Genomic DNA, 24,065 nt, shown 5'->3' with positions numbered 1-24,065 from the left:
TCTAAAAAGCTCACCCTAACATTTAGCCTGCATCTTCATTGATTAGTTGTTTTTAACTGGATTTGAAAATGAGGCACAATGTATGTGTTCAGTATTCATTTTTCTCATTTGAAATTAATTTCTCCTCAAACAACTCACAGGTTGGAAGAGGGACTCAATGAAGAGCATTCCCACAATCCAAAAGTAGAGGCCCAGATTAGCCCTTCTCAGATGATTCAAGTCCCCACAATCTGCAAAGGATTGTTTAGCTAAGAGACACCTGAGTTTTCTTTTCTAAATGAAAGAAAATAAGACTGAATGCAAAATGCCACTTGGTGGGGGTGGGAGGGAAGTATTGCACGCTCTGAAAGGACTAAAACAAGAGTCCAGAGATACGCTGCTTCCAAGAAAACAAACCTTTTACCAAACAAAAATTTAGCTAACAGTGTTGAGACTATCCCCAAATCTAGCCACACAGATACACATAAAGCTACCCTTTTGCCCCAAGAGAGCTACAGCCCATCAGCAATGTAACTTCTAGTCTTACATGAAATGTTATGTGCAAAGATACATGAAATCAAGCTATCACAAGACAGCATTCTCAACTTTTATATGTAGGTATTTCCTTCTCCTCAAGCATATATATAAATCAAAAACTGCAGCAGTTAAAACTATCTATTTGAGGCACTAAAAGTAAATAACCTAATATTTGCAAGCATTATAATTTATGAAACCTAGACAGTTAATAAAGCTGTTTAATAATTCCTTGTCATTGAATGCATATTTTAAAATGTAACACACAGAGAGACACGATTTATGTATTTATTTACTCTAACCTTCTCGATCAACTGTTGCTACATTATCCCTTGTTTGCAAATCAAGGAATGATGAACTACCTGAAGTGGAATCTAACTGACCACTATATTTGCCCAGTTACCAAGAACATGGTTTTCAGGTTCTCTTTAGTGATGTTCATCTACAACTAAACCACATAATAAAATAAATTCCTCCAACCTTCATTTTGTCAATTCAAATTTTACTCAAATTTTAGTACAGACTGAGAAGCTAGTCACAACACTCTCTCCTGATTGTCTCAGAAACATAGTAACTCAAACAATGTTTCTGCCACATTAACCAAGACAAACCTGAACTTTCATTGTTTTTAATTAATCTCGATTTTAATTTCACGGTATCTTCCAATTGTGTGGAGGTTGGCTGAGAAGTTGTAGAACTGGTCAGTGTCATAAAAGAGTTTATCTTTCAAGTGACAGGTCCTGACAACGTGTAGATGCAAGGCAGTGATGGTGAGGGTTTTGTTTTTTAAGGTACATTTAACTACAAACAACAACAAAAAAAATTCAAACCAACCATTCCTATCATAAGCTTTCTGATGATTTATGGTTTACCAACTGAGCAAGGTTACGCAACACTGCATGCCTTTGGATGCATTATTTCAGCTAGTTGAGATTTAATTAAGATCACAGCCTCTAAAATCCCTGTCAAATGAAAATTCAGAGAAGACAATACACTATATATCTTCATGCAGAATGTTTCCATTCCATCCCTGGAAAAATATGAGTTAATCCGCGTTTCTATGGCTGCAGACAAAAGTTCGCTAATTTTGTTTTCCTTTGACACTTAGGTTGTTTTCTATTATATGTCATGAGATCATTCCCTTCCAGGGAAAGAAGAAAAAAATCGAGAGTGATACATGTTGCAGAAAATGCACTTGACATTATTAGCCGACATTATCATAGCTTAGCCATGATGCCATCACATTTTCATGTAATCAACCCATGCTTACAAGTTTCATTTAATAAAATATTCATTAACACAACACAAACAAAAACCTACCTTACCTAAATTACTCGGATTAGATAATTGACATGTTATGCTTCTCATTTCCTTAACCAACTTTTTGTCAGACAAGCTAAACATTTGGGCAGGAAACAAAGTTCTTAAGGCAAACGGGTGAATATAAAGCCCATTACTTTCCTTCTGTAAGTCGTTCTTCGGGTTAAAAAATAATCCTCAATAGATTTCTTTCTTACGGGCTGGTATTGATCCATACTATTTTTTTAAAGAAAAAAATGTATTACTATGTGCCCCTTTACCTAGTCAAATTTATTTTTATTTGCATCTTCTTAATATTTGGTTGCTTATCTCATGCCTTAGAAATGACAGGTGCTTGCAGTCTCACTCTTGACAGGCCACTACACAAATAACTGTCTTGCCTGAAAGGGCTAATGCAGTACTAATGAACAATAAATCAACTTTGATTATCAAGTGTCAGCCCAATGCGTTTTCAGTTCAGCTCTATCACATCCTACAGTAAGTCAGCCAGTGTCTCTGGGTAGGCAGTCTGTATTTTGGTTTCATTTTTACACACTTTTCACTGAAATGTGTCAGGCAGCTACAAAGAATCACATTAAAATAGATACAGACCTTTTTTCAATTTATGCAAAGGGCATCAATTAGGACAACGTGCTTCAGTCTTCAACTGATTTACTTAGTGGTCAATCTTAATAACCAAGGAAGCTTTGTATTCTTTTAAACAACAGTAACAGCAACACACACATCAAACCCTAAACTAGAATCTTAATGTGATCATGTTCCAGCTCTTTGGCACTAACATGCTAGCTTGCGCTCTTTACCACATAAACCACCTCTGATTGCATATATACATTCCTCTTGGAAAACTCATTATATGAAAACAAACAAATAAAAACAGCAAAACAGGGCCGCTTTTAAAATAAAAATGCACTTGCTTTAAACTTTAAAAAATTTGGCTTAACACTGCCTTCCTAATGATAAAATAAATGTAACTTATTTTTTTTTCTTAAGCAGATTAGTCATTGATAGTATGATTCACATTTCCTGTTATCAGGCTTAATTTTTCCCCCAAATGTGTCACTTTTAGAATGCTGGAATCTATGGAAATGAGGTGATTTGCATTTTTAAATTGGTTTGATTAGAACATTTGATTTGTTTGGACAAAAATATAAAATTACTAGATATTTTACTTATAACTGTCAGGACTTGAAGGAGTTAATCCCAAAGAGGAAGAGTCTATATGTACTTTGCTCTAAAACTTTACCACCCACTTCCTAAAGGTCCTCTCCTTCCCATCACCATACTTGGGGAGGGGGGAAATAAAAGTCCCGTTTCCACTGACCGTCTTTCATGCAGTTCTGACAGTTGAGTTAGCTACATTCAGAGCCGATTCAGCTGGGAGTACCCCGTGGCAATTCCTCAGTCTGCTGCACGTCCAAACCCAAACCCCGCTCACTACTTAATTAACCAGCCAAGTAATGCAACAGAGGCTTAGAATCCCCAACCTGCCAGAGTGTTCCATTCGCTCGCTCGCCTGCTCCGGTGTGGGGCTCTGTGCCTCTCCCTCCCCCTTTACTGTGTGTGAACTCCTCGAATTTGAACAGCTAAGCTGAAAATAGCCTAGACAGATATAGAAACAAACTATCAGAAGCAAAGAAACATCCACATGGGTTACATTGAGATGGAAGGCTCCTTGTATATTTCACACGCTCTGAAAGTGACAGAAATCACACCCCAGATACGTCCCCCGAATGGAGTGATGGCGAGGGCTTCACCAAAGTGGCTGCGTGAAGGCCAGACCGGCAGAAAATGAATCGCAAACGAAAAAGAGAGAGAGAGAAACACACAAGCAGGACTTCCTCCAACTCTCAACTACACCCCACCCATGAACATTTAAAAAAAGAGAGCGAGAGTGTGAGCCAGAGAGCAAGGGTGGGGGGGGGGGGGGATTTCTCTCCAGGACCCACAGGCCTGCAGCTTCTTCTTACCCCTCTACTCCCTCCCCGCCTCCACTTACAGAGGGCAACTCCTACCCAAGTTGGTAAACAGCGAGGATGAGGATGATTTTTTAAAAGACTCAACTTCAGAACCCTCGGGCTCTCCTGCCTTCCCCAGCGAGGCCCCCAGGAAGCGGGCGCCGCGGAGCCGGGGGAAGGAGAGCGAAACCGGTAAAGATCAATCAGAAGGACCAACCTGACACTCTCCATGTAGCCGCCAGGCGCGCGGAGCCGGGCTCGGGGCGCCCGCGCGGGCCGGGCGTGGGGTCCGGCGGCCTCGGCGTGCAGGCGGACTGCACGCGCGCAGGGGCGCTCCGGCTCGCGGGCTGACAAGACGCGCCGCGCCGCGCCCACCCGCCCCGCCCTGCTCCACCAATCACAACCCGCCTCTAAACACCCCGCGCCGCGCCGCGCCGCGCCCCACACAATGGGCTCCGCGGCCCGCGCCCCGCGCCCGCGCGCCCCGGCCCCCTCCGCGCGGCAGGTGAAATCACGCTCGGGTGCAACCCTGCTTTTGTCTGGAGAGCAACTCCACTTAATAGCTGTTAACCCGGTGACCCGCCTCCGGCTGACGTCTGGGTCGGCCGGGCTCGGCGCGCACCGCTCCCTCTGGCCGGGGCTCTGCGGGGCCGGGGCTGCCGGCGGGGCGGCGTGTTTGTTTCGTCTTTGAAACTGACAAAGAGTTGTCCTAACCTTTCCGAGAAACCCGGGAGGCCGAAGAGGGGCACCCGGCGCTGGCGGCGCCAAGCCGACTGCTCCAAGCAACTGTTCGGCTTCGGGAGGGGACGTGGGTCTCCCAGACAGCGCAGAGAAGCGCTTTCCTCGAAAACCGCCCTGGGAGGAGAACTTTCGCTTCACGTCGGGGGTTTCACAGAGCCTCGGCCTCCCCACACCCCTTTCTTTCCCAGAGTCGGGCTCGCCAAAGTGTGCCAGTGCGCACCGAGGAAAACTAAGCCGACGCGGGGTGGAAATAAATAACAACGTGCCTCGTCGCTGAACCAGGCAACTTCCCCTCTAGAACGACAGCTGCCGAAGAAAGCATCTGCCACACGTTTGCTAAGAAATAATTCTTTAAATTCCTTTCTTATTTATACAACAATAGCAACAACAAAAGCTACTCTCAATAAGCACTTTAGGATGACCTTCTCTATTAGAAATAGTCACTGCTCTTTCAGGCTATTGAAAGCTGAGTTACAGTGTTTTTTTTAAAAAGTCAACAATATGCTAAACTTTGTTGGCTCAACTGACACGATTTAAGCGTCAGGTTAATCTAGTCCGTTTCGGCGACTCTAAAAAATCACCTATTTACCACCTTCAAACTTGGAGAAAAACTTCCTGGCCTGTATATTTTTTTTAAAGACACACACACAAAATCCACACACACATTTTTATTCTTTTTCTCAAAATATTAGAGGAAAAGGAATAATGTGACATCAATGAATACCTATTTGCCCTCAAAAAAAAAAAAAAAAAAAAAAAAGCAACAAAATCTGACCCAGTAATTCCAGGAGTTTACTTGAAAGTTCATTTTGATGTGAGGTGTATTAAATGCAGGTTACTACAAACCATAAAGAATATTGGTAATATTTCCAATCAAGCAAATGCCTGAATTTCAACAGGGTCAGCGGGGAGCAGACAATTCCCTCTTTACTCTGGCTGTAAAAGAGACAAGCGCGAAGTGACCATCAACGTATGATCAGATGTTAAATGGGCACAGCGCAGATCGCTCTTCACCCTAAAGTGTTTTTGTGTCAGATACCAAATTTATTAATGGGATTTTTTCAGGTCACAAAATGTGACCCCACCCTCTCATGAATATTCAACAGAGAACCAAGGGCGCTTTTGGGGGGTAGAAGGGCCTTAAATCTGCCAGAAAGTCCCCTGATTATCAGTAGAGTTCTGACTCTTAAAGAGACAAGGTGCTCTTTCCGGAGGGGCTGGCAGAGAGCCCCAACGGCAGGAAATAAAAATAAAGGAAGTGCTGTCCAACCAATGTACAGGGAGAAAGTGGAAAGAATCATTTCAAAACGCCTAAGTGACTTTCTTTTTCCCAAAGTATTAAAATTGAGTTTTAATGTTTATAAACAAAAACTGGGATGTACTTTGAATATGCAATGTATTTTTATTTTAGAAACTACGTTCTTCATGAGGCATCTATAAAACTCATGCATGCTTTTAGAATGTGGACTAACTCCTTTGCAGGTCAGTGTTTATCAGCTAATAGTCTCCAGGTGCATCAAAACAAACAATAAACAAGCAAACAAAAAACATTACAGACGCTCATGACCCAGCTGTGGAGACAAGCCTTAAACAAAATAATTAGAGAGTGATGCAATGCAGTGCTTACTCAAGTACTAAATTGCACAGTGGTGGCTGTAAGCACCATGGGACCACAAAGGAGGAGGAGATCACTAGGAGGAGGGGTCTGGGAAGGCCCCTTGGGGAGGTGGCATTTAAAGGCTGATGGTTTGGATAAGCGGGAGGTGACAGAGAGGGAAATGGCTTGGCACACTAACTCAGAAGCCACCTGGAGCCCATCTTGCCCTCTCTCCAAACAGACAGATGATATGGTGACTCAGAGACTACTTCTGGGCAAGGAAATGTCCCATCAGTGATAAACCTGGATAAACTACGTATGCCCAGGTCACTTTGGTTAATTCTAAACTCCTGTGGTCCTGTGCACTTGCCCTGTGTTTGGGATGCAGGAAGAACTGGAACTTCCATAACTGGAGTATAATATAAAATGTTAAAACCAATAGTAACTCATAAGACTTCGTTAAAACCATTGATTAATCACTATGAGCGCCAGGTCATTTTAGAAAAGCTGAATAAGAAAGGCCAACAAAAATATTTTGGATTGTGGGTGTTTTAACAGTCTCATGCAGTTGTCATAATCTGAACACAAATTCCAGCCCCCATTGTACAGAGGAGGAAACTGAGGTTTAGAAAAGCAAAGTGATTTCTCCCAAGAATTAAACATGGCCAGGTGCAGTGGCTCATACTTATAATCCCAGCACTTTGGGAGGCCAAGGCAGGAAGACTGCTTAAGCCCATGGGTTTGAGACCACCCTGGGCAACATGGTGGGACTCCGTCTCCAAAACTACACACACACACACACACACACACACACACACACACACACACACACACAGAGTGAGCCACGTGTGACTGTGCATGCCTATAGTCCCAACAACTTGGGAGACTGAGGTGGCAGGATCACCTGGAGCTCAGAAGTTCAAGGCTGCAGCAAGCTGTGATCGCACCACTGCACTCTAGCCTAGGCAACAGAGCAAGACTCTGTCTTAAAAAATAAAGAAATTAAAAAATAAAACATACTACAGGCCTCCAAGAGGAAGCAGATACTGGATAATTACAGAAAAAGAGAAGCCATAATAAAATAAAATGAATACCTGTGGTGGTGGGGGGGGGGGGGTGGATATTGACGGGTAGGCCAATGTTTAAGGAAGAGTAAAGGAAATGCTAAATACCATACTTTAAAAATATTTTTGATGCCCACATCCTAACACCCACAACAGATACAGCTCTTGTTCAAACACCACATATTAAGAAACCTGTCAGTTGCTAAATGAGTCCATTGTGCAGCTGGCTGTGCACTTAAGAACAGATTACTATGATCCCACACCAAACTCTAACCACCAAATAACACACCTGGGACTAAAATCATGTATTATATTTGGTTCTGCTGAGCCTTAGCCTTGAACACAGAAGAAAGTGAAAGGTTTTACTGCCCATTCAGAGCTGAGAATGGAGATAAGATGTATTAAAGGAAGAGTCAGGAGGAGCGTCTCCTCAGGACATTATTCTGTACACTGATGAATGGCCCTGTGGTGAGGCTGATACAGCAATGGTCCCTGGCCCACGTGGTCCTCAGTTACAACGAAAAGGCCTGCTTTTGCCAGAAGCTGCTTGGAAATAACTACAGAAAGGATACGAGCATGGGGCGAAAAATCAACTGTGTGATCAGAGGCCAAAACCTTAATTCAAGTTTGCTGTCTTCTTCTGAACAACACTTGTGTTAACACAACACACATTTTCTTTCCCCTTTCCAATTAATTTAATGGAGTATCCAGGACATACTCTGAAATGACAGAACTTAAAGAGATCCAACCAACTGATTCTGTTGCTGGAGAGAAAAAGCTAAAGCAACAGGAATACAAAATGTAAGCCCAGTAATATGCCTGATGGCCTACCCAGGGAAGCTCGCCTCCGCAGAAGGAGGACAGCTTTAAGTATTTCTCCAAAGAATGCCAACGGGGCAGCCAATTAGACTTACTAAATTGCAACAGCAATGCCCCATTCCTGAGATCTGGGGATTTGTCTCCAAGGAACCACCATTCTGTGTTGATTTAAGCAGTGCTTTTACTTAAAAATATAAATTAATACATCATCCATCTACAGGGAGCTAAGGCAGTTAGCTCCATATTGATATTGTTTATGTCACTGTTATGCGTATGTTGACAATGAAGCTAATTATGTTGTTTTTCTTCTGTGCCTGCAAGTTTGGCCGGGGGAAAACACTGAGTTCTCACTGTTCCATAGGAGTTTTAATTCCCCTTAATGCATCCTCCAAATTGCCGTTTGCATTTTCATGTAATGCAACATTTTATAATGCCATTGCTTCTGGTTAATTTGTATATACACAGTATGACATGTCAACATTCAGGTGACTTATGAGTATGATGAGCTTTGGAAAATATCAACCTAAAAACAAACCCCTTATTCTAAAAGCATTCATAAGCATCAGAGGTAAACAAAATCATGACAGAAAAGAAAAATGACAACATACTTTCCTAACTGTGCATCTAACTAACAGTAATAAACTACCCTCTCTCATTTATGATAAAACCATAATCCCTTGTTTTAACATAATGTAAAATTTGTTAATGGACTGTTTCTGCCATGAGGTTAGAACAGATTACACGGAAGTGTGCAAAGTTCTTGAAAAGGTACATGTTTTGGGGCAGTAGAGCATGTCCCACAGTGCCGTATCCTTCAGATATCAGGGGGAAAAAATCATTGCCGCCACCACCACCACCAAGTATGATTTGTTATTTCCCTCCCGAAGAGTGACAGTATTTTTGGCCCACCCACAGGCAAACCCTCGATTTTTAAGCATAACCAGAAATGGGGCACTGAAGGGGAAAGAAAAGATGGCTCTTGGGGAATGAAATTACATTTTAATTTTTTTTAACGTTTAATTATGTAGAAATCGCTGAATATCAGATAAAGGCAACTGACCACCTTTATTTAGTATAGTCAGCTTTTCCAGAGATCCGTGGTGTGCAGCAAGCCTGCAAAGAGGCAAAGGGAGCGTGTCCCATCCTGCCCTCTGAACAATGCTCACACATCTTCCTCCCATGCAACGCCACCCTCCTCTGACCCTAGGTTGACACACCCTCATGTCAAAACCTTCTTTACGCCTGCCCTCTGCTGGCAAGCCTGCCAGGATTAGGAAATTTTGACTACTTTAACTTATTCAAACGACAACTTTTAAAGCCAGACAGAGAAAGGACATGTAATGAACTATTAACTGGAATATATAAATTAAGACATTTAAACAAAACGGGGAGAGGAAGGGGGGCACCCCTAGTGAAATATGGCACTTTTAATGTAAAAATGCACATTCGTCTATTCTATTGCCTGCTCGCTCACGGCAGGGGAGTGCCAAACTTTATATTTTAGCTTGCCTAAGAGAACAACCTGTATTACTGTTGGGCATCTTGCCTTCTTTTGCTCACTCTCCAGGGAGAGCATGTCGGCGCATTTTCAATAAAACACCTTCTCAGCACTAATGGGTCACTGTTCCCATTTCAGTGGTCCCTAAGGTTTCACGATACAGTATATTTAGCTGACTCGCAGTTCGAGGTTTCTTCTGGCATTCCTAAGATCCACAAAATGGAAAGAGAAAAAAAAAAAAAAAAGCAAAAGAAGAGTACTTGCTCATCCTTTGTTTAAGTAAGAAAACAGTCAACTTTGAGACTGATTAGCTGGTAGGACTTACACAAAACAAGGGCACTCTCGGGCCCTCTCCCCTGCTATGCGAACCCTCCGCGCACGTGTGGGCCAGGCTCCCAGCTAAAGGAGGGCTCTGGGCATTAGAGGTAAATTTCCGCAGCAGCGTGCTGGGGTTTAACAGTGCAACTCCTGTCAGTGTCAATGGGAAGCACGAGGCCTGTACAAATCCCTGCATACCATTTCAAAAATATATCTCCAAGACGGGAAAATGAAGCTTAGCAGTTGCAACCTCAAAAGCATTCAGGAAGTAGCACTCTTGACAGCGCTTTAGATGCCGAGTAAATGCTCTTATAAAGAACACCCAATCCAGCCGACAATAAATCTTACACCGGGGAAGCCAGCACAGGGCTGTGGAATCCCCTCCAAGATAATTGCCTTCCACACTGTGTGGCATAGAAACCGCTACACAGAAAACATTTTCTGGGGCTCTGCAGCTTGCTATGGCTTGCTTTGCTTTCCTTAATAGTCACCAATTACATAGACGCTCACACCCTATCTTTAAGAGTGACCATATAAAAGCCTCAAGGTTCGTCTCCTTTTCTAGAAAAAAACGTTGCAAGGCCAGTTCTAGTGGGGAGGGGGTGGGAGAGGGAGGTTGAGAACAGATGTGTGTAAGAACTCAGGAATGGAATCTGACACAGGCATCCAGGTGAGCAACCCTGGGTGTCTCCACTTTCCAGTCTTTCATGGTTCATGTAGTTTCCAGACAGCTCCAAGTACTGGAGCTCATCTACAGGCCGCTGAAGCAGTCAGCACATCTTTTCTAGTCCACAGTGGCCTCAAGCAGGCTGTTTAACTCAGATAGTACAGGAATACTAGATATGACTTAGGATTCTATTAACGACTTTGTCAGGAATAATAGTGTGATTGTGGGCAAGTCACGTCACCTCTCTGTGCCTGCACATTTCAGCTAAACAAAGAGGAAGATGGATGAGATCCCTCTATAATTTCTTTTTTTTTCTTTTTTTTTGAGACGGAGTCTCGCTCTTGTCACCCAGCCTGGAGTGCAGTGGTGCATCTTGGCTCACTGCAACCTCCACCCCCTGAATTTAAGCGATTCTCTTGCCTCAGCCTCCCAAATAGCTGGGATTACAGGCACCTGCCACCATGCCTGGCTAATTTTTGTATTTTTAGTAGAGACGAGGTTTCACCATGTTGCCCAGGCTGGTCTCAAACTCCCGACACCTCAGGTGATCTGCCTGCCTCAGCCTCCCAAAGTGTGAGCCACTGCGCCCAGCCTCTATAGTTTCTTTAGCAACAACAACAACAACAATGACGATGACAACAACAACAACAGCTACCATTACTGCTATCATTACACCTATCATGTACCAGGTGTACATTTTACATTAGCAAAGGACTAATCTCTAGGTATTTTCTGCTTACAATTAGTATCCTATATAAAACTACCAGAAATAGGGCTGGGTGCAGTGACTCATGCCTATAATCTCAGTGACTCAGGAGGCCGAGAGAGGAGGATCAGTTGGGGCCAGGAATTCAAGACCAGCTAGGGCAATGTAGCAAGACCCTGTCTCTAAAATGTTTTTAAAAATTACCCAGGCATGGCATGCATCTGTAGTCCTAGCTACTCCAGAGGCTGAGGTAGGAGGACTGCTTGAGCCCTGGAGGTTGAGGTTGCAGTGAGCCCTGATCACGTCATTGCACTCTACTCCACAGCCAGGGCAACAGGAGTGAGACCCCATCTCTACAATGAATGAATGAAACCAGAACCACCAGAAATATGGTTTAAAATTATAAATAGGATTTTAGAGTTCAATAATCTCAAACACTGTCATGTGTACAATGAGTCAGGGAACAACAACCAAAAAAATGTTTTTTGGGAAAAACCCAAAACCTTTATTGGGATGTTCTCTAGGTCATAAGCCCCATGAAACATCAACAACTTGTAGTACATACAGTAAGTCACATACATGCTTTAAGACTTGGTAGATTTAGTTGACGGGGTCAGATGAAGACTCTCAAACAACTTGACTTCTAAACATATTTATGTTTTTTTGTGCTTGTGACTTTTTCATCCTCTTCCTTAACTACTTTGGTTCTTTTATTTCAACCATGTCTGCTTTCACCAAAAAGATTTCTGACTATCCAATCCAGCCTCCCAAACCACTTGCTTGCTTCTGTTGGCTGCATACTGGAAAGGAGAGATGAGTTTTAAGCATCAGGTGGCTGCTACTGATGGGGGGTGCCTTTTCCATCTCCGACTGAAGCCACAGCTAAGGTTTAGATTGGATTGCAAGGGACATTTGGAAGAAAGAGTTATCTCACAGAGACATCAGACCCCTTTTGTATTAATAGTTTAATAACATTTTGTATTAATAGTTTAATAATGTCTTGAGAAAATGCATAGAGAAATGCAGTCTAGCCTGCAGGCCAATTATTTATTTTTTATTATTTCAAATGGCATTTCATCCTTCATGAAGAAAAGCAGTAGATGAAGCAGGAAGCTTTCAGGTCATATAGAACTTCCCTCTTTTCAAACAAATAAGGCATTGTGTTTGAACAATAGGAGGAATGTCTAATTGATCTTAATTAAATTCAGTGATGTCCAATTTTTGAGATGGGTCAGAACACATCTATGTAATGTCACAACCCAACAGACCAGACCTTTGAAATCAGGGCGCGCTGTGGTTAACTGTTCTCTGACACCCTTTTTCATCCATTCACCATTCCACTGGGCTACTAACTTATTCTTCCCTCTAACTTTGTTCTCTGCTTATACCCTTCTCTATGCCTCATGTGAATCCTGACCTCTTCCTGCCTTGGGGCTTACATTTTAACAACAGCAACAGCAACACCCCTTATCTCTGAAGTTTGCAAAGCCCTGTGAACATTCTTACCACAACCTATGAAACAGGAATCCTATAACCTCCACTGCACATAGAGAAGGCTACCTGGAGTTTGAAGCAGAAGACATGTGAGTTTGAACCCAGTATTTGTTACGCATCAGCAATGTAGGTGAGTTGCAAAAGTTTATATTATCCGCATTTCCTCATTTGTAAAGTGGGAATGATTATCTGCCTCAGAGTAGATAGATGTTTCTGTTATTATTTTCTGAGGTGGTGTCAACTTCTAAATTAATGCCTTCTAATTCGGGAGCATTGGTGTGAATATTTTACCCAATGTATGGCAAGTACACAGTGTCTAGCAAACCCTCCAATGTTGTTCACGGTTAGGGGACTTGTCTGAGGTCCTTTGGCTGGTGAATGGAAGAGCTGGGATGTGACTGTGTCCTCCAGGGCTCAGTTTCCTGCATTAGGGACCCTCTTCATTTGCTGGTTACAGAGTTTGGACAACTTTAAGACAATGCTAAGGTAACAGGACCAGAGCCACTCATGAACAGGGAGGTGCAGGAAATCCTCTAAAGAAGCCACCAATCACAAACTGGGAAGCACATACTGTGACCTTGGCACAGGATTTGACAAAGAAAGGGAAAATGAGGGAAGGGTTGTTGCCTGGTAATAAGATGGCTGAGAAATACAGAATACTTACGGGAATGTGTGGTGCATCTGGCATTTCCTATAAAAGTGTTTAATCCTCCAAACAACCCTATGAAGTAGGTATTATTATGCCCACTTAACAGATAGATAAACTGAGGCTCTAAGAGCTTACATTATTATTATTATTATTTGAAATGGAGTCTTGCTCTGTCACCCAGGCTGGAGTGCAGTGGTGTGATCTTGGCTCACTGCAACTTCCGCCTCCCGGGTTCAAGTGATTCTCCTGCCTCAGCCTCCCCAGTAGCTGGGACTACAGGTGCCTGCCTCCATGCCTGGCTAATTTTTGTATTTTTAGTAGAGACAGGGTTTCACCATATTGGCCAGGCTGGTCTCAAACTCCTGACCTCAGGTGATTCACCCACATCGGCCTTCCAAAGTGCTGGGATTACAAGTGTGAGTCACTGTACTCGGGCTGCTTAAATTATTTAACCAGTATCTTGAAGCCAGTCAGTGGGGTGTTGGGACTTGAATGACTCCAAAACAAGGCTTCTATCCCATATGCCAATCTGGAGACGAGGCTTGGGGGTAAAACTAAGCCTAGGAGAACAAAGGGGCTAGTTCAGTCTTACTCCCATGGAAAATAAATGTGACCAAGTGTCACTGATTAGTCAGCATAATGGAAGCTAAAATAACACAAAGTTAAAATTCTGATGTCCTCTTTGATTCTTACAGGAATCCACAGTGACAACCCACAACTGGGCTGGCTGTATGCAGGGGTGGGAAGATCGAGGGAGTGAGACCAGTGGTTCACGCATTCTTTTTGAGTTACTTCTCGATTAAGCAGTTTCTTATACTCCCATCTCCACTGCTGGAAACAGAGACAGACGGACACCGATGATCTTCTCTCATCTCCTTCTGACACATGACTGAGCAGCCTCAGTGCCCGAGTTCTCCTGGTAATACACAGTGTCTCAGATGTAAACATGAAACATCAGGGTGGCGGAGCTTATTTGGTCTCTAATCATAAAAGGCAGGGAGAGAATTCAGCATGGTGACTGCAGAGACACTGCCATCAGTTCTGATCCTGGTGATACTATTCTCTGGCTGTACATTTAGTAAATTGCTGGTTTCTATAGACTTCAGTTTCCTCATCTATAAAAAAGAACTAATCCTAGTACTTCACCCACACAAGGTTTAAATGAGATAAAACAGATCAGTGGCTGGCACACAGTAAGCACTTAAAATGCTTCCTAATGTATCATTATTACTATTACTACATACCACTTTTCCTTCAGTTTCTTCCTTTTGCTATAATGAAATTACAGAAGCCAAAACTTATTTTAGTTCCTTAGACTTCTTATTTTTTTGTGCTGTAGGTACTGTTGATCCTCACTCCAAAATTTAACTCAGCAGCGGCAGCTCCTTCAGCCAAACAATGGAAGAAGACATTTGATTGTTTTGTTTTTTAACCAGGGTTACTAGATCAAGAGTCATCTTTTAAGAGGCAAAATAGCAGTCCCACTTAAATCTCAAGGTTACTGGTGTGCTACACACCCCAACCAGTTCATCACTTGCATGTGGTGAAAGAGTATGGTGGTTTGCTAAACACTGAGCTCTCAAGGACCCAATGGGTTGTTTTTTAAAAAATAGATAGGGTCTAACCCTGTCACCCAGACTGGAGTGCAGTAGCACAATTATGACTCACTGCAGCCTCAATCTCCTGGGCTCAAGGGATCCTCCTGCCTTAGCCTCCCCAGTAGCTGGGACCACAGGTATGCACCACCAGGCCTGGCTAATTTTTTATTTTTCTTTTTTGTAGAGACAGGGACTCTGTATGTTGCCTAGGCTGGTCTCGAACTCCTGGGCTCAAGTGATCTTCCTGCCTCGACCTCCCAAAGGGCTGGGATTACAGGAGTGAGCCATAGTGCCAGGTCCTACTGAGATATTCTAAGGAGGGGTCTCTGCCCCAGTGTCAAGAACAATGAACTGTAGGTTGGCCAACATGAGATCTAATTTATGGAATCTTCGGCCTATATTTTTTCAATGTTTTGTTACTCACAGTGGAGTCTGTCTCCAGAAAGGCTGGCTTTCAACGCAGTCCCAGCCACCCTGGCTCCAGAGAGGGCTCAGCTTGCACCCAAATAGCATCATAGTTTAACAGGCTGACTTTAAGATTATTTTTCAAGTTCCCAATACCCAACTAACTCAAAGAAAGAAATGGAAATATCTTTTCTTTTCTTACCATCATGTGATCATTTGCTGAATTAACAAACACGTAAATATGCAGACATCAGAAAAGAAAGGCTCCTACTTTGGCCTCAGGGAAAGGAGAACTTCTAGAATAAGACAAGAGTTATGCTGAAGATGAAAGGATAATGCTCTGCCCTAGGGAGATGGACAGGCAGGACCAGGAAGGGCATTTGAGCTACTGGAATGGCACGTGCCAACATTCATATGGCAGACAACATGAGTCAGAATACCAGAGAATGTGAAGGATTTGGTGTGGCTGGGGTGATTATAATTCATGCTCCAGCTCCCTTCCTTTGAGATGAATAGTGTTTTTTCTTTTTCTTAATTTCACCTGTATTTCCTATCTCAAAAATTTACTTATCTCTTCCTCTTCTCATTCTTCCTGTTTTGAGCATGGTCTCTGTTCTTCTTTATTCATGTCATGTCCATGATTAACATGATCTCATCTAGCCTTGCCCTCAGCTGGGTCAAACACACATACATAGTTTTCCTCCAAGTTAGCAGAGTTTGGTGTTCTTTATTCCTATCCTGGCATGCTCTCAACGGTGACTGCTAAGCTTCTAAGCCAGAGATGTTTGAGTCAGTGGATCTCTAATACGTCTCTGAAATTTTTGAAGTGTTAATCTGACATTCACACGGGGAATAGGAACACATAAAGTTATGGAGCATGGGCTCATGGGTTAGATATTTCAGTCACCAAGTGTTTAAATAATATCACATCAGGCATGGTTATCTTATTATACAATTAAGTAGAACAAAACTTGAAGAGAGCTCACATCCAAGCACAGGCAAACTTCTAAAACATCAAGGACTTGTATGCTAATCCTTCTTAGATTTCTAGGAGAGGAAATAGAACTCTAACAAAAACGGCAGAGTCAAGGCTACCATTGACTTTTCACATGTCACTCCCATTCTGCAGCAAGGTGTCAATCCCTGAACCCTGAGGTCTCTTTAGTGCACTCTCTCCTAAGGCAGCATCGCTGCACTGGAGTGAAGGTGGCTCTTGTTAATTTTTATTTACTTGTTCCTTATGAACTAAGTGGGGAGTGGGGGAAAAGATAGCTAAAGAACTGTTTATAGTACACTGAAACTGAATGTTATGAAAAGCAGAAAGGAGCCAAGTCTAAACAAAAAGTATTCCTCTATTAGGCAAAATTATCCTTTTTAACAGGAATGCACATACACACAAGGAGAAGAGGTCACTAACCTAGCCATCTTCCCATCCATGGCACTAAATTTGGGGTGTTCCCACTGCCCTGACTTCCTATAGCATTCACTCTCTGTGCTAGTCACTTCATCATTCCATTACATATTGAATTAGCTCATCAAACGCCATTGTACATAACCCTGTACATACCGCTCCTCAGCAAAGATTTCATGAATTTTATAAACAAATGAATAAACCAATGAATGAATGTTTTCTATTTTCTCTTCTTTCCCTTACTCCCCTCTCACCTCATCCCCTCCTGAGAAGCATTTATGTTTCCTGTGCATATATATATATATATATATATATATTTTTTTTTAGATGGAGTTTCATTCTTGCTGCCCAGGCTGGAGTGCAATGGCGCAATCTCAGTTCACCGCAACCTCCACCTTCCAGGTTCAAGCAATTTTTCTGCTTCAGCCTCCCGAGTAGCTGGGATTACAGACAGGCGCCACCATGCTCATTTAATTTTGTATTTTTAGTAGAGGCAGGGTTTCTCCATGTTTGTCAGGCTGCTCTCGAACTCCCGACCTCAGGTGATCCGCCTGCTTTGGCCTCCCAAAGTGCTAGGATTACAGGCGTGAGCCACCATGCACGGCCTCCTGTGCATATTTTCTCTAAACTGTAAGCTCTGAGAGATGGATTGTGTGCTCTTTCTTCTTTCTCCACCTGTGGTGCATTTCACATAGTGTTAAGGAAAAAGTAATTAAGTCCTTGCTAAATAGTAGCATCTCTATACGTAAGACAAGCATTCAATGAGAAGAGAAGCATCCCTATATTGCCATGTTTAGAGACTAAAATCTTGTTGATGATGATTTTATGACTGAGTGACCTCATCATATGCAAAAAGTGCATTTGTATACAGCAATCAATGATTAGACTCTTTGAAAGCTAAAAAACAAAACAAAGCTGGGTACAAACCATGATTCAGAGATTACACAAATCACAAATGTCATTTTATGGCTGTGAGTAAACTTGGATGACTTACCCTAATACAACTGTACCTACTAAAGGTAGACAGCTATCCAGGGTTTTTAAAAATCATCTGTCTTTCATTTCTCTTGCTAATTTTGTCAAATGAAAAGAATTCTTCTGAATGGACCTAAGACTGGAAGGGCACGAAAAGCAGTTTCTCTAAACTGCTGACAATACCAGCACATCGTGCAACTAGATAACGTTGCCCAAGGAGCTTCCACTTCATTTTGTTTTCCCTCCAATGGCTCTTCACTGATGCAGCTAAGAAAGAGAAGGAGGAGGAAAGACCCACAGGAAGACTGCAGCCCAGACTTCACTGGAGCCACTAGTCATAAATAGTGGCAACTTTAACCCTTCTCCTTGGAAACAGAAGAGCTAGTGTGACCTCTGCTTCTCTTTCGTTACCTGGATTCTGGGAACTGCAGATTTAAGAACTAAGTTCACCCCAACAGTGGATGCTATGGAACTCCTGCACGGTAACAACTCGCCCGCTTCCTACCACGCCCACTCACAGTTTGGTTTTGCCCCTTCCTGCTAAAGTCCTAAACAGGTTCTGGTTTTGTTTAAAGCATGTAGCTAGTATTTGGTAAGTGACGGGCAAGGCCACCCACTCTGTCTTGCCCCTGCGCCCCTCCAAATAGAGTGCCCAGAAATGAGCATGGCGGGACAGGTGTCTGCCCCTCTAGTCCAGAGGAGGACAGAAGTCCAACTCCTCATTATTCTATTAATGCAGTCTAAAGTCCTTGCCCCTGCTCCCCACCTAGGTCTCAACTTGCTCCTACTGGTGTTACAATCATCCCTCACTAATCGTCACATGAACCACTGTTAAGTTAGAGTTCTTCACTCTATGCTAGTACCGTGGTATGGGCTTTGCATTCATGTCCATTAATCATCTTTTTTATTTTGATCGAGAATTTCAGCCTGCTGAGACTTTGTTTAAAAAAAATCTTGATTTTTCATCTCAGCATATTAACTCTTCCCCATCCTCCCTCGACAGAGACAATTTATATTATCTCTAAATGTCTTGGATCCTATTCATCTGAGAGATACTGTGATCAGTTTTCTAAATGTGTGCATTCCAATGTTTCACAACATCTAAACTGGGGTGCTATTGTCATTATTTGACAATTAAGACGACCTGTTCACTTCAGGGCTTACTCTCATTTATCACCTACTCCTGGCGTGGGGTTATTCCTGTACTTATTACCTGTACTAAGAGAGGTCCGGCCCTGCCTCCTCCTGCCACCTTCACTCAGCACCCAGCACAGTGCCTGGCTCTCAGCAGAGGCTTCATTGACAAAAATTTTTGAATGCAGAGATGAGCGAGCTTACTTAATCTTTACCATAACCCTATGAAGATTCTATTTTCAGTCTACATTTTATAGATGAGAAAACTGAGGTCTAGAAACTTAAATAACTCACTCAGAGGTAGGCACCTGTTACACAGAACCAGCATTTAAAAATAATGCCTAGAATGTATAAACAACATGCACAAGACATGCCAATTGCTCATTTCAGAGCAGGACCCCCAAATCAGGTCTTGTGCTTCTCTTTCTTGTGAATCACTAGTGTGGACCATACCTCTCCAATCACCTCTTCTACCAGCTTTCTGTTTCTCTTTTCTGCAGAAACAGACGTAGCTAAAGAAATTTCCAAATTAAAACCTGGCAATGGTTTCTATATTCTTGTTTCCTAAACCTATAAATCAAAACTGTCTAAACAGGTCATAAATGTTCCTCAGCAATATAATGGGAAAAGTTCTGATTTATAGTGCCGGTAGAATAATTTTAAATAATTACATAAGAGTTTTGAAAAAATGCAATTAACACCTTTAATTTTTTGAGATGAAAATGAATCTCTGGAGATGACTGTTCCCATACATAAAGATAGCCAGTTAAAAAATAAAAATAAAGCTACAAGATGCAACTGTGTCTGAAAGATCCTATGGAGACAGAGAATAGGAGCTACTGTTTACAATGGGAATTCACTAGCGTGACCACATCAATAAATGTTTAACTTTGTCACATTATTACACAATAACAACACAATCATCAAATGTACTACTGAACATCACAATTAAATCACCAAATAAACATCTTATTTCTATTCAGCCCCAGCTGATGGCTTTCTGCCTCTGTACTGCTTTGACACATCCTACCACACTGTCCTTTGGAACACTTCAAATCCACCTACCTGCTCTCGCAAATCTGGCCAATGTTCTTTCCTTCCTCTATCTCTTCATTTGTGATTCATCTCCTTCAGAATCCAACCTTCTACAGATGAAGTCACTCCAAGCATTCATCTTTAACCCTAATTTCCCTGGGTACCAAAGAGAGTCTTACCATCTCCGAATTTCCTTCTTCTGGCTTAGCAAGCAGTAGTAGTTATGATTTTACTCAATGAACCCATTTCTCAAGCACACTTAAGATACTAATCTTTCTCTTTTGTCTCTCACTGGGTGATCTTCACTTTGGCTCATTCTACCAGCACTTTGTCTGAAACCTTTACCTCCACAGGAATTGCAACTCTGAAAGTGGCACAAGGAGGCAACCTCAGAGTAAACTAATTTTTTAAGTATACACTGCTTAATGCTAACTGTTCTGCATGTGTCCAGGTTTACCTTGGATACAACACTAAACAAGAATGAAGCAGAACTTGACTTTCCTCAGGGCTCCTTCAGATCCAGTGGGAATCTGAAAAGTGTGCTAACACTCCATAATTAAAACATTGAAATGGTCCAAGGTATCTCCCCAGTTCTTTCCAGCTCAGTAATTACACAAAGAGAACCCTCAGCCTCAGTCATTCTCCTGGTCATCAGAATTAAGAAGAAGACATAGAATCACAGAAACTGTGATCTGGAATAGATTTAGCGATCATCTTAATCCCACCCCCTCATTTTCCAGATGAGGAAACTGATGCCCAGGAGGGAAAAATGAAGAGCCAAAGGTCATACCTCTAAATAGTTACAGGCAGAACCGAGAGCAGAACCTCAAACCTGTGACTCCTTATTAAACATTCTTTCCACTGCTTCATGCCACTAGACAAGGAAGATACATGAGGAACCACAAAACTAAAATAATCAGCCTCCAACACTTTGAACTGTTTTGGCTGGGGGATATGTAGGGAGAAAACAGTCTTTCTGTATTTGCTGGAAGGAGCAGTGCTTTTTATTTCCACTACAAATTATGAATGAAAAATACACCTCAGTATTACTCACCAAAGGCACCAGATAAGATTTAAGTCATGTTCCGTGGTCATTCACATTTCACTTGTCTACTATGTAGCTTGATTTTGTCATTAACCCAGGGCTGAACTGTCCACACTACTACATGAACCCAGGACTAGAACTGTACACACTACTAGTCCCACATGGCTATTTAAATTTAAATGAATTACACTTAAATAAAATAATTTAGTTCCTCTAACATATTATCCACATTTGAAGTGCACAATAGCCAATATGGCTAGTAACTACCATGCTGCAAAGTGCAGACACAGAATAGACAGTGCTGGGCTGGGCGCGGTGGCTCACGCCTGTAATCCCAGCATATTGGGAGGCCAAGGAAGGCAGATCACTTGAGGTCAGGAGTTTGAGACCAATCTGACCAACATGGTGAAACCCTGTCTCTACTAAAAATACAAAAATTAGCTGGGCGTGGTGGCGCATGCCTGTAATCCCAGCTACTCAGGAGGCTGAGGCAGGAGAATTGCTTGAACTTGGGAGGCGGAGGTTGCAGTGAGCCGAGATTGCACCACTGCACTCCAGCCTGGGCAACAGAGCAAGGGTCTGTTTCAAAAAAAAAAAAAAAAACCAAGAATAGATGGTGCTGATGTCTAGAACATACTAGTCTGTGAAATGGGCATGGGCGTATATGAAAGCAATCAGCAACCACATAAATTATAAGTTTGCAAACACCACATGTTCTCACTCATAAGTGGGAGCTGAACAATAAGAACACATGGACACGGGGAGGGGAACGTCACACACTGGGGCCTGTCAGGGGGTGGAGGGGTAGGGGACGGAGAGCATTAGGAGAAATACCTAATGTAGGTGATGGGTTGATGGGTGCAGCAAATCACCAGGGCACGTGTATACCTATGTAACAAACCTGCACGTTCTGCACATGTAACCCCAGAACTTAAAAGTATAATAATAAAAATAAAAAGAAAACAAATGAAAATTATAAGTTTGATATATAAACTTTTTACAGTATAAAGGGACTGCAGAAATATTCCAGAGCAACTTTTTCTGGTTTCCAATGAAGGAACTGAGTCCTAAGACATTTATTTATACTGCACTCCCAAGCTACATAGGCAGTTAGTTCCAGGTTTGGGATTAAATGTCGAATTGTCCAAATCTAGGAAGTGATTTTTCCGCTAACCAGCTGACTGGTTGAACAATATGGCTAGCAATATGATATGGCTCATCCGCTTTAAGATAAGGGACAAAATGTCTATATAGCACCTACTCCTCCATCTTCTAAAAGGAAACTGAGTCGCAACAAGTTACTCCTTACCTATTCTGGATCTCCGTGGTTTTAAGGGAGCCAGCGCCATCCAGGGGAATGCAGGGCTGGATACAATGCTAGGTCCCACTGATCTAGTTTGAATAGATGTCCCCACCAAATCTTGTGTTGAATTGTAATCCTCAGTGTTCAAGGTGGGGCCTGGTGGGAGGTATCTGGATCACAGGGGCAGATCCCTCATGGCTTGGTGCTGTCCTTGTGACATGAGTTCCCCTGAGATCTGGTTAAGTGTGTGCCCCCGACCCCCAAATCTCTCTCTCGCTCCTGCTCTTGCTATGGGACATGCTGGCTCCCCCCCTGCCTTCCACCATGAGCAAAAGTTCCCTGAGGCCTCCCCAGAAGCTGAGCAGATGCTGACACCATGTTAATGTGGCTTGTGTAACCATGAGCCAAACAAACCTCTTTTCTGTATAAATTACCCAGCCTCAGGTATTTCTTTATAGTGATACAAGAACAGCCTAACACACTTACCAATCAGCACATCCCCTCCCTTCTCCACAACGACTGGTTCATGTATAGATAAGTGACCCAAGTCACTCACTTGGTTCAAGGACTTTTGCTGGGATTACTGAGCAAGAGATACTCGTTCCGAGGGGTTGCCAAGCTGTAAATATGTGAAGCAGGGACTCTTATAAGCCCTCTGGCCTCAGCAAGGGAAAAAACCTGGCAAAGAACGGAGCCAATAGGAAAGAAACAAAACAGAACAGAACAATTGGAACAGACCCTTCCTGATGACGTTACCTGAGTGCCTGGTTCCAGCTGGGTCTGAGGCCAGGCTAACCCTTGAACTTTTAGGCTCTGTAAGCGTACACACTCTCTCACCCCAACCTCTCATCACTTGCCAGTCTGGGCTGGGTTTTGACATTTGCATGGGAAAAGGTCTTGACTAATAACAGGTACCTCCTTCCATAAGAAGATTAGGAAGTGGTCATAGTGTAACACTTCCAAACAACCTAGAAAAGTGCTGCCTGAGGGAAACCCCAAATTACAAGGCACACCATTGCAGCTGCAAATCTTGGTTCATCTGATGCCATTCTGGGAGGGATTCCCCAAGTCAACCCCAACTGTACACGGCCTGTCCCAGCCATGCACCATTCACTAGGTTTCAGTTCACCACCTGTGCATTTTTCTTTCGATCATCCCAATTCACAAATTTCTTACAAGGGTACGCCTGCAACATCACTTTGAAATTCAGTAAAGTATCTCTATTCACTAAGCCCTGGGAATTTCTTCAAGCCATTTTCACCCTCTAAAAAAATAATAAAGAAATCCCCTCAAAGTCTTATGATGACCATACTATTAAGAGTTCTCAGTCCAATGGGTTTTCACTCAAAATTCTTTCAATGTGTGTGGTTTTCTTTTTTTTCTTTACCCCCAAAAACAAACTCTACAATGATTCACTGATTGCTCACCCATGGCTTTGTTTCTCCTTTTTCCTGAATCTGATAGTTTATTTTTTGTTCTTGATCCACTCTGCCAAATTATGATAATCTCACTTTCACAGAGTCTGATAATAAATGATTTTAAAAAATTCATTAGCAACTATTTTATTATAATACATACATTCTGGCGAAATAAACATTTTTCTTCATGGTGGCCTCTTTCAAGTTACATGACTGAAATCACTTACTGAAACCAGGCATGTTAAAATATAGAATAGATTTTTCATGAATAACCTCCCCTTGCATAGTTAACACTATTTTTACAAGTCTTTGCTTTCTCCTAAATAAAAGGATTTTTTAAAATAAATAATTGGTGGCCAGGCGCAGTGGCTCACGCCTGTAATCCCAAAACTTTGGAAGG

At 42.5% G+C, this 24,065-nt stretch overlaps 1 protein-coding gene across 23 annotated transcripts in view; it reads right to left on the bottom strand.

Annotated features, from left to right (window-relative positions):
- FOXP1 (forkhead box P1) overlaps positions 1-24,065 on the bottom strand; it is a 631,238-nt gene that overhangs the window by 106,373 nt on the left and 500,800 nt on the right. For 2 of the 23 annotated variants that reach the window (XM_021933422.2, XM_003894194.5), the window contains exon 1: positions 4,006-4,156. The exons of 18 other annotated variants lie outside the window; for them this stretch is intronic. The gene's annotated coding sequence lies outside the window, so the exon portion shown is untranslated. Of the gene's footprint in view, positions 1-3,154; positions 3,748-4,005; positions 4,157-24,065 lie in introns of those variants that run through there. 3 more of the 23 variants (XM_021933427.2, XM_009200350.4, XM_021933424.2) reach the window with 3 other exon arrangements.

The sequence above is a fragment of the Papio anubis genome, chromosome 2 (assembly GCF_008728515.1).
Source record: "Papio anubis isolate 15944 chromosome 2, Panubis1.0, whole genome shotgun sequence".
Taxonomy (NCBI): Eukaryota; Metazoa; Chordata; class Mammalia; order Primates; family Cercopithecidae; genus Papio; species Papio anubis.
This window is presented reverse-complemented; position numbering and strand designations above follow the sequence as displayed.